Source organism: Lichenostomus cassidix, chromosome 13 (assembly GCF_008360975.1).
Source record: "Lichenostomus cassidix isolate B80296 chromosome 13, HeHo_3.0, whole genome shotgun sequence".
Taxonomy (NCBI): domain Eukaryota; kingdom Metazoa; phylum Chordata; class Aves; order Passeriformes; family Meliphagidae; genus Lichenostomus; species Lichenostomus cassidix.
Window position 1 is genome coordinate 6,788,909 of NC_139494.1, and position 15,725 is coordinate 6,804,633.

General features: G+C 36.8%; 1 long non-coding RNA gene across 2 annotated transcripts in view; it reads left to right on the forward strand.

The window, feature by feature from the left end:
• LOC146431139 (uncharacterized) overlaps positions 1-15,725 on the forward strand; it is a 215,346-nt gene that overhangs the window by 96,126 nt on the left and 103,495 nt on the right. For both annotated transcript variants that reach the window (XR_014854874.1, XR_014854875.1), the window contains exon 3: positions 3,044-3,097. This is a non-coding gene — a long non-coding RNA (uncharacterized LOC146431139). The remainder of the gene's footprint in view (positions 1-3,043; positions 3,098-15,725) is intronic.

Below are 15,725 nucleotides of genomic sequence, written 5' to 3' on the forward strand. Positions count from 1 at the left end.
ATTGTGTCAGTAAAAATACTTTTGGAGGTAAAAAATAGTGTAACTAAGGAAGAATGAAATGTCTAAGAATCCAGAGATTGGCAAGAGTAATAAAAAAGTATTTCTGCTTAAGGGAAATTTATTTTAAAAAGAATAATCTAAAAAATCATAATCAACTCTTACGACTGAAGCTAATGAACCCACTAAAAAGTAATCACTGCCTAGGGAGGCAAAATTATGCTGTGTGAAATCAAACTAGGGTGTTTCTAATTGTCTTTGTGTTGCCTGCCTGCATAAATTATACATTTTCTATATTATATGATTTACCATTACCAAATATTAGATAAAACCACAAAGCATATAATTTAAAATTCTGATCATGTATATGGTGAAAAGAGATACTAAATTAATTAAGATGCTACTTTGAGTTATATGTATTGTAAAATAGCATTCTTTCTGCTGGCTGTAGCTATTTGCAGCAGATAGAGATTATAGCACATTTGTAAGATTAATCAGTAAGGAGGTACCTTGAAAACTGCCTCAAGTTTCTACAATTGTTTTCATCACAATATGAAATATGAAAATAAAATCTTTTAATATCTTAACTCTGTTTATAGTTCTACATAAGAAAGGAATTTTGCATTAATATTTTCAAGGAAGATTGTCCTATGTCTTAGTTATATTTAAAGGATCATCTCACAATTTACTGAACTGCAGAACCATTCTTGCAAGGCTCCTGTTTATTTTCTGGCTTATACTGCCAAACAGAGAACTTCCAGGTATGAAAAATGTTTGTTTTCATATTTGAATCTGTCTAAATTATACTTTAAAAAAAAATCAGTTTTAAAGAATTAGTCAAGTTTTCTCTGTATTCCCTTGATAATCTTCTCATGTAGAATTACTATAGTAAAATTGCATAGTATAGAGGGTTTTTGGTGGATGGACATTTGGTATTCCCATATTGCTGCTGAATTGGCACTGCTATTCCCTTCATCATTCCTTCCAAAACCCCTGCCCAGGCAGTGATTGCATTTTAGTGGTTTCATTATTAGCCTCAGTCAGTTTATGTGCTGTATTTGTTTTTCCTCATCACTTTGGAATAATCCCATTCTCCTCCCTCTCTCAGCCTCCATGTGCTGTCCCTCTCCAAGCCTGCTCATGGCATCCACTTTGCAGCAGGGGAGAGGAGCAGCCTGTTCTGGGAGTTGCAGCATTTGGGCTCAGGAGTTCATCTGCAGCATCCAGCCCAGCCACTTCTGCAGATGCCCACAGCAAACATTCCAGAGCTTGCAATGCTGTCATTCCCAGAGAACTTAAAGTAATGGAAGCCTCTAAGCTATTTCCGTTCAAAGCCATGTGCTCTTAGCTAAAGGGTGGAATGTCATTGCTAGGTATGCTCAGAATATGGTGCTCAGGGAAAAAATTTACATCACATTAATAATAGAGGAGGCTTGTCAAGTTTGAAGTAATGAGGGGTTTGGGGTTAGGGTTTTTTTTTTTTTATTTATCTGCTTTGTTGCTTTGAGAGCACAAAGTGAAATGATATTTTGGAGTTTGGATTGAAATCATAGTACTTGGAAAAAGACTGCATTAAACGTCAAAGGAGCTTATGCCTTTAAACGCATTGCTGAACTTTGCAGTTTGGCAAAATGTGCTTACTCACACACTTCAGTTAAAAAAGACAGCTAAAAATAGTTAATACAATCAGAATATGCATAAAATAAGTTCAAGGTGTCAAGCTATCATCTCTGTTGGATGAGAGCTAAAATGGAAGCTAAAGATGTTAAAGGTCAGACTATGACACTCTTAATTTTACATGGTAATGTAAGTAAGCACTTTTTGAATCTGGGGATTCGTCCCACCTATGTGTAGCTGTATCAAAACTAGTGTGCTGAGTCCAAGAAAATTGGCTCAACTCTGGGCATACCAACTGAGATGTTTGCCCCATCCCAAGAGATTGAAATGAATGCAGGAAGCTGCATAAATTCAGATGGGAAGGAATCACACCCTAATTAGTTTTTACTGTGGAAATGAAGAATGTGCACAAAATTCATATCAGTCTGTTGTGAAGTCTTTTAGGTGCAGAAATTTTCTGTAGGTAAACCAATGAGAGAATACCTGAGATTCCCAGTGCAGTGGTAATTCAGGAGTTGGAGCATCTGTGTCAGATGCCAACGACCAGCATGTGAGTCAGGGGCCAAAGCACTTGTTAAATACTTATTTGTCTAGGTAAGAGCAGAAACTTGATACCAGAACATCTTTTTTTTGTGTGTGAGTACCTTATCTGTTAAATTAATGACTATTCTGGATGGCAGAATCTTGGAGAAAGAAATCTGGGAGACCCTCAAGGCAGAATAAATTACAGCTGTGTACTTCCTGACAAATGTTTGTATAATTGTTTATAAAATCTTCCAGTGATAAATACGCCATGGCCACCCCAGGCAATTAATTTCACTGTTTCTTCATTACTACCAGAGTTCTTTCTCAGTATCTAAACTGGTGTTTTATTGTAGTGTAAGCCCTTTAGTGTTTCACTTATCTACTGTAACTATCAAATTGAAGCATTCCCTGCTCTTTTGCTCTTTCTTTTGTTATGCTTCCTAAATCTCTGATTATCTACTTTAGTTTGTCCGTGTCTTTGCTAAAGCACAGTTGACAGCTTCATTTGTTTCACAGAGGCAATACCAGTCTTGCTGAAGCCTTGCCCACAGTGACTAGAGAACCATTGTGACAAGGATTTTTCACTTATTTATTGTGTGTGTGTATGTTTGTATGACTATGCACTGTGGGTTATATGTTTCTAATATATGTTTACTAAATGGGCACATTTATAGCATTAATTTTGTTATATGTTTGCAATGGTGTGACATTCCTGCCTTGTGCTTCACGTATGAAGAAATTTAAGTCTGTTTTTAATCTTTACCAATTTAATGTCAGATTGTTTTTCCAGCTTGTCAAGACCACTGTGGATTCTAGACAATTCTCCCCCAATGTATGTGGGGGTCTTACTTACTTTGGTGGGAGGTGCATATTTATTAAATGTACTCTCTGTTCCTTTATTTAGCTTAATAATGAAAATATTGACTAGAACAGCTATGAATCAGCCTCTCTAACTTTGGTGAGTAACTTTTACCATTTCATAGTAAGCCACTCTTAATAATTGCATAAGCCATGTTATCCCAAACATTTTTGTACTTTTCTTCATTACTTTTCTGATGATTGTACTTCCCTGCTTCATCTAATAGAATATGTTGTGTCAAAAGAACTACACAAATTGATATACACAATATTTCTTCCTCCTTGAAATGACCTGTTCCCCCTGTCAAAGAAGAAAATTAGAAAATTAGTTTGACATGATTTGTCCTGAAACAATCCATGCCAGCTCTTGACCATAACCATATTATTTTTCAGATTTCTTGTTTGGAGGTGAAGGGAAATTTAATTAATTCAGGTATGCTTTCAAAGCGGTGATTTATGTTTCCTGTATTCCCTTTTAATGACAGATTCTGTAAATTACATTTTTGGGTTTCCAGTTCCTCACAGATACCTAATAAGCTTTAATATGTCTGATTTGTTGCAGCTAGTTCAGGGAGTTCATCAGTCAGTATGAGTAGCTGAATTGTTTTAATCTGGGTTTTTTTATTCCAAACTGAGATACTACTCTTTGCTCTGGTATTAATTTTCTACCCACCTGCTTGCAGTTAAGTTTTGAAAGCAAGAATATCATTCAGCATGAGAGCTGTTCTGGCATTCTGATAGCTTTCCTTCTCCAGTCAGTACTAGGCTGCCACTTAATTCTCTGACTCCTGCATCTGCAATGATTTCGTGTTGTCTTTGAATTCTTTGCTGGCACCTTTCCATCTTATGCTTTGACATTTCTAATTTTCTTTTACACACTCCTCCTATATTTTTAGTATAATTGACCTATTTCCACTTTCTCTTTGCTTCCAGCTTTGGCTTGACACTGGTGAGGAGCCTCTGATGAAGTTTTTTTTAACTTCTGTATTGGGATAGATAATTCCTGTGGCACTGACACTCTTAGTAATTTTTTTTCCAGTCATTACTTGCTTTACCAAAGGATTTGCTGAATTTATTGAGCTTTATTTTCTTGAAGTCTGTCTGTTCTTGTTCTGCTATCCAGTCCCATTTCTTTCCCAAGTTTCATTAGCTCTTACCATACCATGGTGGTTTTCATCCAAGCCGTCCCTTTCTGTTGGTTAAATATACAACAGTGTTTGCACAGATTGCTTTTTCCTGCCTCCTGTATGTGCCTGTGCATCTCTAATATTTATCCATAATTTACAGATTAATGCACATTGTACTGCATTCATTCTGTTTCTAAAGGTTTTCTAGGTAATGTGAATTATTATCTTGTACTGTGCCTTGGTACTTGTGGTATTTTGTTCACAAAAGTTCTCTCCACTGCATTTTCATGATTTAGTCATCTCCAACAGACATGAACACATTTCCAGACTTTCAGCAAGGATTATTTCCCAAAATTTGGATCTCAAGTGTCATGTGTGAACATGCTGGTCTTTTGATTGCAGTAACATGTCTAATTTACTGAGGTTCTGTCCTGCTAGTTATCAAATGCTCATTTTTAAGTCTTCCTCTTCAGCTTCTCCTGTTTCTTCCCTACTCTTCTTGCATTAACGTGCAGTTTCCCAAGCATTGGGTTGGTTAAGCTATCATTTGACTCATTTCCTTCATACAGCATGTCCAAGCTGATGGATTTTATGCTTAAAGGTGTTTCTGTCTTCATTTTCACAATCCAAAACTATGGTAACCACATATGAATTTGAGAAAACTGACAATTCAAGTCTCTATAAGAAGTTACTGATCCCAATATAAAAAAAAATATTTTCATAAATCTTCCATTTTCTGAACTTCACTAGTAAAGGGCAGTATTCAGAAGCATGTTCAGTATTTATTGAAACAAAGAAGAGGGAGAGAATGTTCATGCGTAACAGCTTTACATGATGTGAGACTACTACTTGTACTAGCTTAATTTAAATGGTAGTGGTGGGAGGGAAGAGGAAGCTTTTAGTAATGGTTTTTAGATTGCTGCTTTAAGTTTGTTCCTCTTTGGTCTTTCAGAACAGCAGTGCTTTTACTGCTGTTTTTAGTTACATTATGTTATCATTCAAAGTGAAGTAGACATTTTCCAAAAGAAAGGAAAAACGTCCCTAGACTTACACAGTGCTCAATTTATCTTTATAGATATACACATGAATTTTGATTTTTTGTATAATTTTCATTTACCGTATATGCAAGCTTGTTTAATCATCAGTTTATACTATATGTTGTCATAAACAGGCCTCTATTTACATGTTTTTCGTCTTGCAAATATGTGCTTTTCTTTTCTGTTCCAGTCCAGAAAAAGTAGTCACATTAGCACTTTCTGCAGTGAACATCATCGATTTAAAATAGTTACTTAGTGCATGGCAGTGTGACAAATGCAATATTGCTTCGCTTTAACCAAAACATTAAGTAACTTAGAAAACATAGGGTATGAACAGCAAGGCAAATTCTGTAATTTTGAAGATACAGTGTAAACTTAAACTGAACTATGTCCCTAAATATTTATGCTCCAAGGAAGTATGAGAGCCAGAAGGCCAGCTGGAGTTACAAAGATGCGAAAAACACTTAGGACCATAGAATAGAAGAGGGCTGAATTTTTCAGGGACCCCTGGATATTATCTTGTTAAAAACCCTGCTCAAAGCAGAATCAGTTAAGCAGGTTGCCCATGACTGTGTCCAGGGGGGTTGGCAACATCACCAGTGGCAGAGAAACCACAGCCTCTCTGGGCAGCCTGTTTCATGGTTGTTTGTGGAATTTTATCAGTCTTACAGTAAGACACTTCCTTAGGTTTAAATGGGCTTTTTTGCATTTCCATTTGTGTGCTTTTTCTGTTGTCCTATCATTGGATACTGATATAAGGAACAAATTTTTAATTATGAAGATGGCAAAATGCTGGAACAGGATGACCAGAGAGATGGTGAATGCCCCATCCCTGGGAACAGTGAAGGTCAGGTTGGGTGGGGCTCTGAGCAACTTGATCTGATTAAGAGCCCCTCATTGCACGGGGTTGGATTAGGTGACCTTCAAAGGTCCCTTCCCACCCAGATAATTCTCTGATTCCTGGGAGAAATTCCATTAAATGCTTCTCAGTAGATACATAAAAATTTTTCATTGTTTCTAGTGCTGATCATCTTTAGACAGAGTGGGATGTAATATGTCCAACATGACACCACGATCCTGGTTTTGATGCTGCTGTGTATGGATTGCCAGCAATCTTCTGTATTGCTGTTTCATTCTCATTCAGGAGAGACTGTGATGTTCCCTCGTAATTCCAATGCCCAGGTTTTGTCTTGGTATGCTGCAAACACAGCAGGCAGTGTTGGAGTCATATGGAGTTCCACCTATGGAGCACAGAGAGGCCTTTATCAAAAATTGTCTTTCCAGGTAACAACTGCTGGGACTGGTGTAAGTGAAATAAGAGAGAAATAGGGGGAGGGCGTTCTGAAAGGGAGTGCTCTTTGTCATAGGCTTAAATTGAGAAATGAGTTTATTCTCTTGGGAAATTAAAACCAGTAAAATGGGGGCAAACAAGTTAATATGCCTTGTAGATTACAAACAACCCTTCCTTCTATCAGGTTTAAGCACTGAGCACATCTGAATAGGACTGAGAAAATAGTACTGAGTTAGAGTGTGCACACAGTATTTACATACCGTGACGATTGGATTTCTGCTTAAATGGGATGTTTAGCTAACAGAAATAGTGTTCCCATTTATTCATATGTGCATGAAGAAAAGGAAAAATAGAATTAAATCTGAAGGAAAACTCATGAGCTCCTTTCTGGAGTCTTCAGCTTTATTAAGAGAACTGGCCTCTCTGAATTTCTTGACTGCTTGTGGTCCTGTTTTATTCTAGCTATTAACTCAAGAGAATTCTTTGTGTCTTTCCCTGATAAAGCAAGAAATAGAAGCCTTGGCAACTCAGACTTACTAGGATTGTGTTTGTGTTTTGTTTTAAATGAGCAGTATTTTAATTTGCAGTAGATTTTTTTAGCTGCTTTAACAGCAACCCTTTGACATGTATTTTAAGAAAAATTAATATTTGAATTAATAGCTGTAAAGCAAGGTTTTGTAATTTTTTAATACATATAGCAGACTAAATCATCATTATCTAACAATTAAGGTGCATGAATTATTAATTTTTAATAGAAAATAAACTACTCGCTCTCTAATTAACTCTGTAATCAAGATTGTTCCAGTATATCATTATATCTCTTAAGATTTCAAATCCTAACTGGGCTTCAATTGGCACAGTATTTAAATGAATTTTTTCTCTGGAATGTATAATTAATAAATGTGCACATTGTTATCGTGATTGTTTTCCATTAACTAACTATATAAAAAAGTATGCCAAGGTATATGAAAAGCTGATTTCATTATATTTTAAAATTTGTGGAGCTATCTCTACTGTTCACGAAAACCAGATCCTATATCATGGTTAAGTCGCCATTGGTATGCATGAGCTGCTGTGGAGCTTTGAAGAGATTTACCCCTTGGCCAAGACATTATTAAGCTCACCACTGGGATTTCTTTGGAAGAGCAGCCTTGTATGAATCCTGGCAGAGGGATTTTTCCATGGAGCTTGATGGACTTAATCCTCTAGACCCCAGTGAATGTTAAGTGAGTACAATGGATGCATAATTCCATATATGTTTTTGGACACTTTATCAAAGAAACTCTAGAAAATCTAAGACTCATAAAAAACTGTAGTGGAGCCACAGATTCATGTTCACATTGATTCCTTCCCATTTCCAAATTCCACTCTGCTGGCCTGTGGTCCAAAAAATACATGTGTATATATGTTTGTGTGTGTATATATATATATATGTCTGAATCTCTGTATGTATATGCATACAAGTATAGATGTGCACACACCTCCTGGACATATACTTAACTCCCACATCTCTGCTCCACAGTCACTGAAGAGGCATTTCTTGTAGAGATTTTGGTAGAACCCTCCTTTGTAGATGGAACATTTGTAAATAGCAGTCAGGAGAATTTATCCATCATGCAGATAGAGATATGTAATCCTTACAGACACTCTGAAGTCCACATAAATTAAACAATATGTTTTCAAAAAGTGTTTTGGGATAGCTCTGAGGAATCTTGAATGGTTTGTTCCTCCAAAAGCCTAAATTAAAAAAAAAAAAAAGTGCTCATAGCTGTAAAAGTCTTGGTTACTTATTAGATTTGATTTAAACACACCATCCAATGTGAGCAGACAAAATTCACCACAGCAGGAGGCATCCTTGTGACCATCCCTGTGTTTATATACCACTGATGAGACTGCACATATAAGAAAGTAGAGTAATGATTATGAAAAGAACTGATTTCTCAAAAACACATTTCTCCTTTATTTTATGTGGCCAAGTAAACAAAAAACAAATTGGCTTCATGTTAAATGTACTTCCCAGAACAGAAGAAACCCTGAATTATAAACAGAAATTATAAGTGGTTATCCAAAATTTTAAAAGCCAAGATTTATGAAAATTTCTTGAATATTCAGTGGTGTGGACATTGAAATAAAATGCATATAAAATTCTATTTTTATTTCACATCTGCTCATTTAGATTACAGCTCATATCATACCATCTACAGGCAACACTGATTATAACTCACTATATCTATATGTACATACATATATTTTTTCTGCTTTCATGGATAATAACATTTATTTATTGAAGGTAAACAGAATCTGGCACTTGGAAGCAGGACAAATAATGTAGAGCATTGTTGTTCAAACACACAGTGTTATACTGTTTTCCCTGGAGTTTTTTTGCATGAATGTCTTACTCTGATGTCAGTGTCAGCTGTTTGCCAAGGGGTAGCATCAATCTGGTATTCTGAAGGCTGGCTTCTACATGGGCAGGAAAGCAGTGACGTGACATCTCTGTTTATTTCAAGTATAAATTATTTATTTTAATATCTCTTGAGTGAAGACCCTCAAAAGTATCCACGGTATTTTCTTTGGAAAGCTCAGTCTCACAGGAATGACAGACTCTCAGTGAGATATTCTTCATTAAGCTGAGCATAAAAACAATGCACAGTAGTAGCTGCAAACTTGAATATTTGGCCTCAGTGAAGAAAAAAATCATATGTAAAGAAATGTGCAGCAGCACTTCACTGTGGCACCAGTGTACAGCACTATGTTGTAGAAAGAAACGTGTATGAAGTGTGATTTGGAATGAGCAAGACTTTCAAAAGGGAATAACCCATTCTCACTGTCTCGGGCAAACCTCTGAGGAAAAGCAGAGAGCTAAAGACTTCTCTGTTCATTTGTAGCTTTTGCTTCAGCTGACCTTCTCTCTTGGCATTTTATGGTTTTAAGGCAGAAATATGACCCTCATTGTTCTCACATGGAGCCCAATCTGTGGCAGAAATTCTGACCCTGAGTTTTGCAGAGCTCTCTGGTGTGTCTGAGTGGTTTTGAGGAAGCAGCTGTGGATGAACCACAGTTACAGGAACCTGTGCCCCCAACCACATGGGCTGGGCTGTGAAGCAGCTCATGGCTTACCATGGCTCACCAAGGATGACCTTTGGTGTCATTCTGTCTTCACCCTGTACCCTGCTCCTCTATTTTATTGAACAGGTTACTTAATAAAAGGATATAGTGTTTCCCACTGGGAGGAATTTTTGAGTTGTTTCTGTAAATAACTGAGTAAGTTTTTATATGTAGCTGCCAGTGCCTCTTCTCAGTGAGGTTAAAATAAGAGTTTCTCTTTAGACCATATTGAACACCCTTTTTTTTTTCTTAAGCTTTTTCCATAGCATGATGTTAATATTTTTACCACAGTGTGGACGAGTTGCAGATATGAACTATCATTGTTCTTGTTCCTCACTTCCATGATTTGTAAATCTGTGTCAGTAGCACATAAATAAATAAATAAATATGTGTCTGTCTGTCTGTCTGTCTGTGTATCCATCCGTCCATCCATCCATCCATCCATCCGTCTCAAAATACTTTGCCAGCAGTGGTTGCTGCATTATGCTTTGGTTTCTCCCACCAGAGTTACACTTTGCAAGTCTGTTGATCTCTACTTCTGGTAATAAGGATTTCTTCTGTGTGACCTCTCTGTTCCAGTAGTGACACACATAACCAGAAATCAACTCCATGTAGATGTTTTCTGTTTTTCTTGGAAGCGCAGCTTGAAACCACTAACACTTGAAGAAAGACTGCATTTGGCAGTACCCAGCTAATTTGTTTATGAAACAAATAGCCCCAGAACAAAAATGAAAATGTTACATAATCAGGATTTTTAGTGAAAGAAAAGTAGTCTTTTACCTGTAGTCATATATCATAAAAAAATACTAGAACTACTTGAAAATTAAAAACTATACAAAATGACTCTTTATACTTCTGTCTTTAAAGTTTAAATTGCACTTTAAATAAGCCCATTCTCATTTAGGAATTTGGGACTAGACCTTTCACTAAAGAATGGGTGAATCAATTTTTAATGAGCTACAGTAAATTCATATTGTGCAGTAATTAAAAAGTAAAATTAGTGAAGAATATTTAAAATTTGTGAACATTCAGTGAAAAAAATCCAATACAATCACAAGCAAAATTGCTTTTTCATTTGTTTGAGTTACGTAAAAAAGCATTTTGGAAAAACACTTTGCTGGCTAATATGGCAGAAGATCATAAATAAATCTTTGCACACCCTCTTACTGCAGTGTTCATGAATCAGTGTTAACATTAATTAATATGCTTGAATACTTTTAATCCATGAGAATACAAATTTTATATGAATCATGTTTTGCATAAAACTGAATTGTTTTGACACTCGGTGGATTTTGTGTTTGGGTCGTTGTCCCGGTGTTACAGTAAGTGCATGTCATATATTCCTCAGGGTAGTTATGCTTGTAAAAGATTAGAAAGTTCTATTCTGAGTTGTAGTACTCATGGTTTGGTATTACAACTCTTGAGATTTCATAATATAAAGCAATCTGTTTCATAATTTGCTATTTCAGCCTCTATGCAATGGATAGAGTTGACAGTGGAACATGTGAAACTCCTGTTATGTTCTCTGTCCTAGAAAAAATTGTTTTCAGACAACCCAAACTTTAGCAGGACTTTATTAGATTAGTATTAACATGTTAGAAAGTTATCAGAAGCTAAGAGATTAGATACTAGTAAGTTTTCTGCCTACTTTTCCTTTTTGATAGAAAAAACCAAACCATAAGGGTGAATGCATATACTAAGACTTCTCCAAGGTCTATGTGAAAAGGACTATGTTTTTTAGGGAAAGTGATGCTAAGCAAAAAGACTAGACATTCTTATTCTTGGATAATGCCAGTTAGGTAAGATTTAATATATGCCTCTAAGAAATATAAAAAGTCTTCCTTCACTCTACTTTTATGATTAACTCAGGGATTTTAGGCTTGCTAGTGGCTGCTCATCCATAAGTTCATGTTCTCTTTGGCTTTGGAATTTTTAACATCTTTTTCACTAACAGGGTGAAAAGCTTCCTCAAAGTTCTTTAGCAGCCAGAACTTCTTGACCTTTTAACCATTTCTAGGATGAGTCAGTGCTAAAGGAAACCAGCACAAAGCAGTAAACTGGCATGATAACTTATGCTTTATCTCAGATTTTGATTGACTCTGTTAATTCAAGGTCAGTATAGACTATTAAGGCTTTTACATCAATAAAATATGACCTGCATGATATGTACAGAAAGGATTTTCCATTTTACTGAGAATTCAAAGTGTCTGTATAAATCAGTGGTTTGTAGCAGCCTTTAAACTAAAATGGGACTGATTCAACTCACACTGATGCTGACCTGTGAAAATTAGTTGGAGTGGAATTTTTAAAGTCTCAGGGAACATGAAACTTGAATGTGTAACCTGAGTGTTTATTGCTTATTATTTTGAAGGCATTCAGTCAGCAATACCACATGTTCCAAACATACTGAAAGCCCTCCTGAGATTTAGTGCCTCTTTAAGATGTTTCATGTGTTGACTTGTGCATGTGTAGCTCTAGTGAGCAGTGGTAAAGAACTGTCCAGTTGGATATTCGAATACCTTCCCATGGGAAGCAGAATCAGCAGAGTTTATTACAGGTGTATCTACATGAAGACCCCACCGTATGATCCTAAACCTGTGATATCAATGTAATAGAAAAATTGAAACCTTTAATCGTCTGGTGCTCATGTAAATCTTTCTTAAATTTGTTCTCTCTGTCAGCTGTCTTGTACTTTGTGAGGATTCTCTCTCCCACTCTGCATAATTCTCCAGTCTCTGTAGCTGTGCTCTTCACTTGGATTCTCATTACTTGCTAGAGTTTGGATGCAGCAAGTCCATGTAGATTAAGGCAGTACTCTGTGAACACAAGGGTAACCACTATCTTTGAAAGAAATGGATGATCCTCTTAATATAAGGGTCAAGACGACACAGAGCAATTAAAAGGACATACTCATTATATGAGTCGTTGAGAATGTAATGAACTGCAAAGTCATGGTGCCTTGGAAGACAAATTTCTCAAATTCATGTCTGGTAATTAAAGAACAAGTCCCTTCTTCTATTATTATTATCAGGCAGCATTTCTGATTCCACAAGATCTTTTCATAGTGCTTAAATTCCCTGAGTAATTCTCCAAACTCATACCAGATTAGCATTCTGGGTTTTGTTCTTCATAGCATTTGTCTCAGCAGGGTAACGAATAACTGAGATAATTGGTGAATCCTTTTGCCTTTGCAGTGAAAGCAGCACGATATCTACCCGTTGTACCAAGCATATCCATCAGAACGTTCCTGACAGGGAGAGAGGCTGACTGCAGCCTGGCGTGTCCAGCCTGCCTGGCCATGTCAGCTGCATACCAAAGCGGGCATTTCTGGAAATGATCCACAGGAGAGGGAACTGTGGCTCCCCAGCCTTCGAGTGCAGGCTAAGGCCTGGCTGAAGGGATGTCTGGGCTTCCTGGGGAGACATAGTGGTGATGGCCACTGGGTGGGACAGATATCCTCATAAACAAATCTGCAGAGCAAGGATCTGTCTCGGAAGCATCTGGAAATGAAAAAAACCATACTGCCCTAAGTATATTAGACGGTGATGTGTGAGGAGTAATTCCTATGTTAAAGCAATATCTAAAGAAACAGCAGGGGAAAATAAACCCCCAAGTCTTAGGCTGTTGTGTTAAGAGTTTTTTTCCTCAAGAACTTCTGTTCTGGAGCAGATCACTCAAAGATTCTAACTAATATAAATGAAGTACAAGATAAAGTCCGGTTGGGCAGTAATCAATAATAAGATTAATACTTCAGGGGAGGTATGTTAGGATTAATGCTTAGAAATTGGCAGAGGTTGCTGGATCATTTGGCAAATTTGGAATGCCTCATTTTGTGCAAATGTATGACAGGACAAATTTAAAGAGAGTTCAAGTGACAGGTTGCTTTATTTTCATTATGGCATTCTGCTTGTAATAGTATCTTCCTGTTTAATTTTTAAGCTAGTATTTATGCATGTTGGAACAAATCTAAAGAAAGCCGATTAACTGATGGATTGACTAATTAACAGTTAGTGCTAGGTGGGAGAAGTTCCAGGCATCGTAAGAGACTTTCAGTTTCTTCTAGTTTCATAGGTAAATGTATTCTTGTGTAAAATAGCACTTTCTCAGAAAGTGTCTAATACTCTGTGTGCACCCAGACCCATTTTGTTTATATTATTCATCACTGAATCTCAAATGACTTGAAAAAAGCTCTAAGACTTGCTCTAGAAAGACCTGCTTTCTCCCTGCAGTTTGGTTTGGGGCTTTTTAGGGATTCTTCTTTTGTTGCATCCATCCCCTCAAGGTCATTCTCTAAGGAATCTGTGCACCAGAAAATTGAAGCCTTCATGGAAGGCTGCTGAGAAGAAACAGAGGCAGACGTTTTGCATCATGAGATCTGGGAAGCAAATATAGGTGAACAGGCAGGCATTATTATGCCTCATGCAGATGTCTCCTTAATGGAAAGCTGTTTTCCTGGGATATGATGAATAATTTGAGGTATGCATTAATTCAGTGGGCAATGAAAATATTTCCCTCTTGAACTGCCAGATTAGTGGGCCATTGGCTGCCTCTGAAATAGTGCTCTAAAGCCATTTTGATGTCAAAAGATGGGCTTATTATTTGTATTTCTCAGATGGAAGAACATTCTTCATCACTGCTGCCTATGTATTCATGCATTATTTCATTCACTACTGCTCCTGCCTATTTTATTCACTATGGCTCTTGCCATATATTCCTTCTGTCCATGATTTCTTGCCTGATAGCTCAGGGATGGGCTGGCAACCAAACATCTGTGTATGTGTTTCTCCCAGGTCTTAGGCTTGGGAGAAATCAATATTATTATGCAGAATATTATGCAGAAATCAATATTATTATGCCCAATGATTATCACTACATTTTGTACGTATAGGTCCTGAAAGAAAACCCCACAGACAAAATAGCATCTTGGACAAAGTTGAGTGGCTTAGGTATTGTCAGATCAATGGTAACAGATTTATGGAACCTCTGTTACCGAGGCAGAGCATAGTGGGAACAGTTAAACAGGAATTAACCTGTTTGAAAAGGGCCTGAAGGACAGTGGTCGCTAAAATCAAGAGAGCATATCGCTGAGATATTCCATGTGCTGAGGTGGGTGGGTTGGAAGGTTCCTCACACCTTTTGCATAAACTTGAGATTTTTTGTCATGGTATTCTTGTCCTGATGCTGTGAAGGGAGAGAGTGGAGTATCTGCAGCAGTGAGAGGTGGATAGATGAGCAGCTGCAAAAACTGGTGGCTGTAGCCCTCTGACTCAAGATGCTCTGTGGAACTGTGGCTGGAAAGGTCCATCACCCACTTCTTTTACTCACCAGCATAAATGTATCAAGAAGTCTTTAGTAAAGCAGCAGTGAGTAGAATTTTTGAGAAGCAGTTGTGACTTCTAATAGGAGACACATGTGTTGATCTGAATAAATAGATGGCAGATTCTAGAGAGATGTGCTCAGAGTATTGCGGAGGACAACAGGACAATAACCAAATTTCTTGTGAATGTGTGGAGAAATGAATGGAAGCCACCAATTCTGCAGCAGGGAGTTTCTTTCTGTCAACATTGAAAATACTGTTAATTGACAGTTCTTTGAATAACAATATTTCTTTTGTGGTTTATTTATATGCTTACATTTTTTAATTGATGAATCTGTTATTCTTTTTCTTTTGCAATTCTCTCTGACTGCAAATACACTGTATAAGGTACTTATTTCAGACTGGTAGAAGGGTTGATACTGCATAAAAGGTGTAAAAATTTGCTTGGGAATATTGTGAAGTGTGAAAAAAATAATCTCCAACAGGGAAGATAAAAACTATGAAGCATATGATATGAAGATAAAAACTATGTTTGTGCTCAATAAGTAGAAAAGAATTGTTTCTTCAGTGAGTCACTCTTCTTCGCAAGTATGTGGGTGACAGAAGTTTCACGGTTATAATGTAAAATCCAGAAGCCTTCAAACTATTTGCTACAAAAGAAGAAATTCTGCAACTCGGGTTTTTTTTTCAGGTGTAGTTATCAGCAGCACACAGTTCAATTATCATGGGTGTTATATAAAACAATAACCTTCTTGGAACTATTTTGAGTACAGATGTTATAATTTCTCCAGAAAGAAATGACACATACTCAGGATGGAATCATTTCATTTTGTGAATGAGAAGCAAAC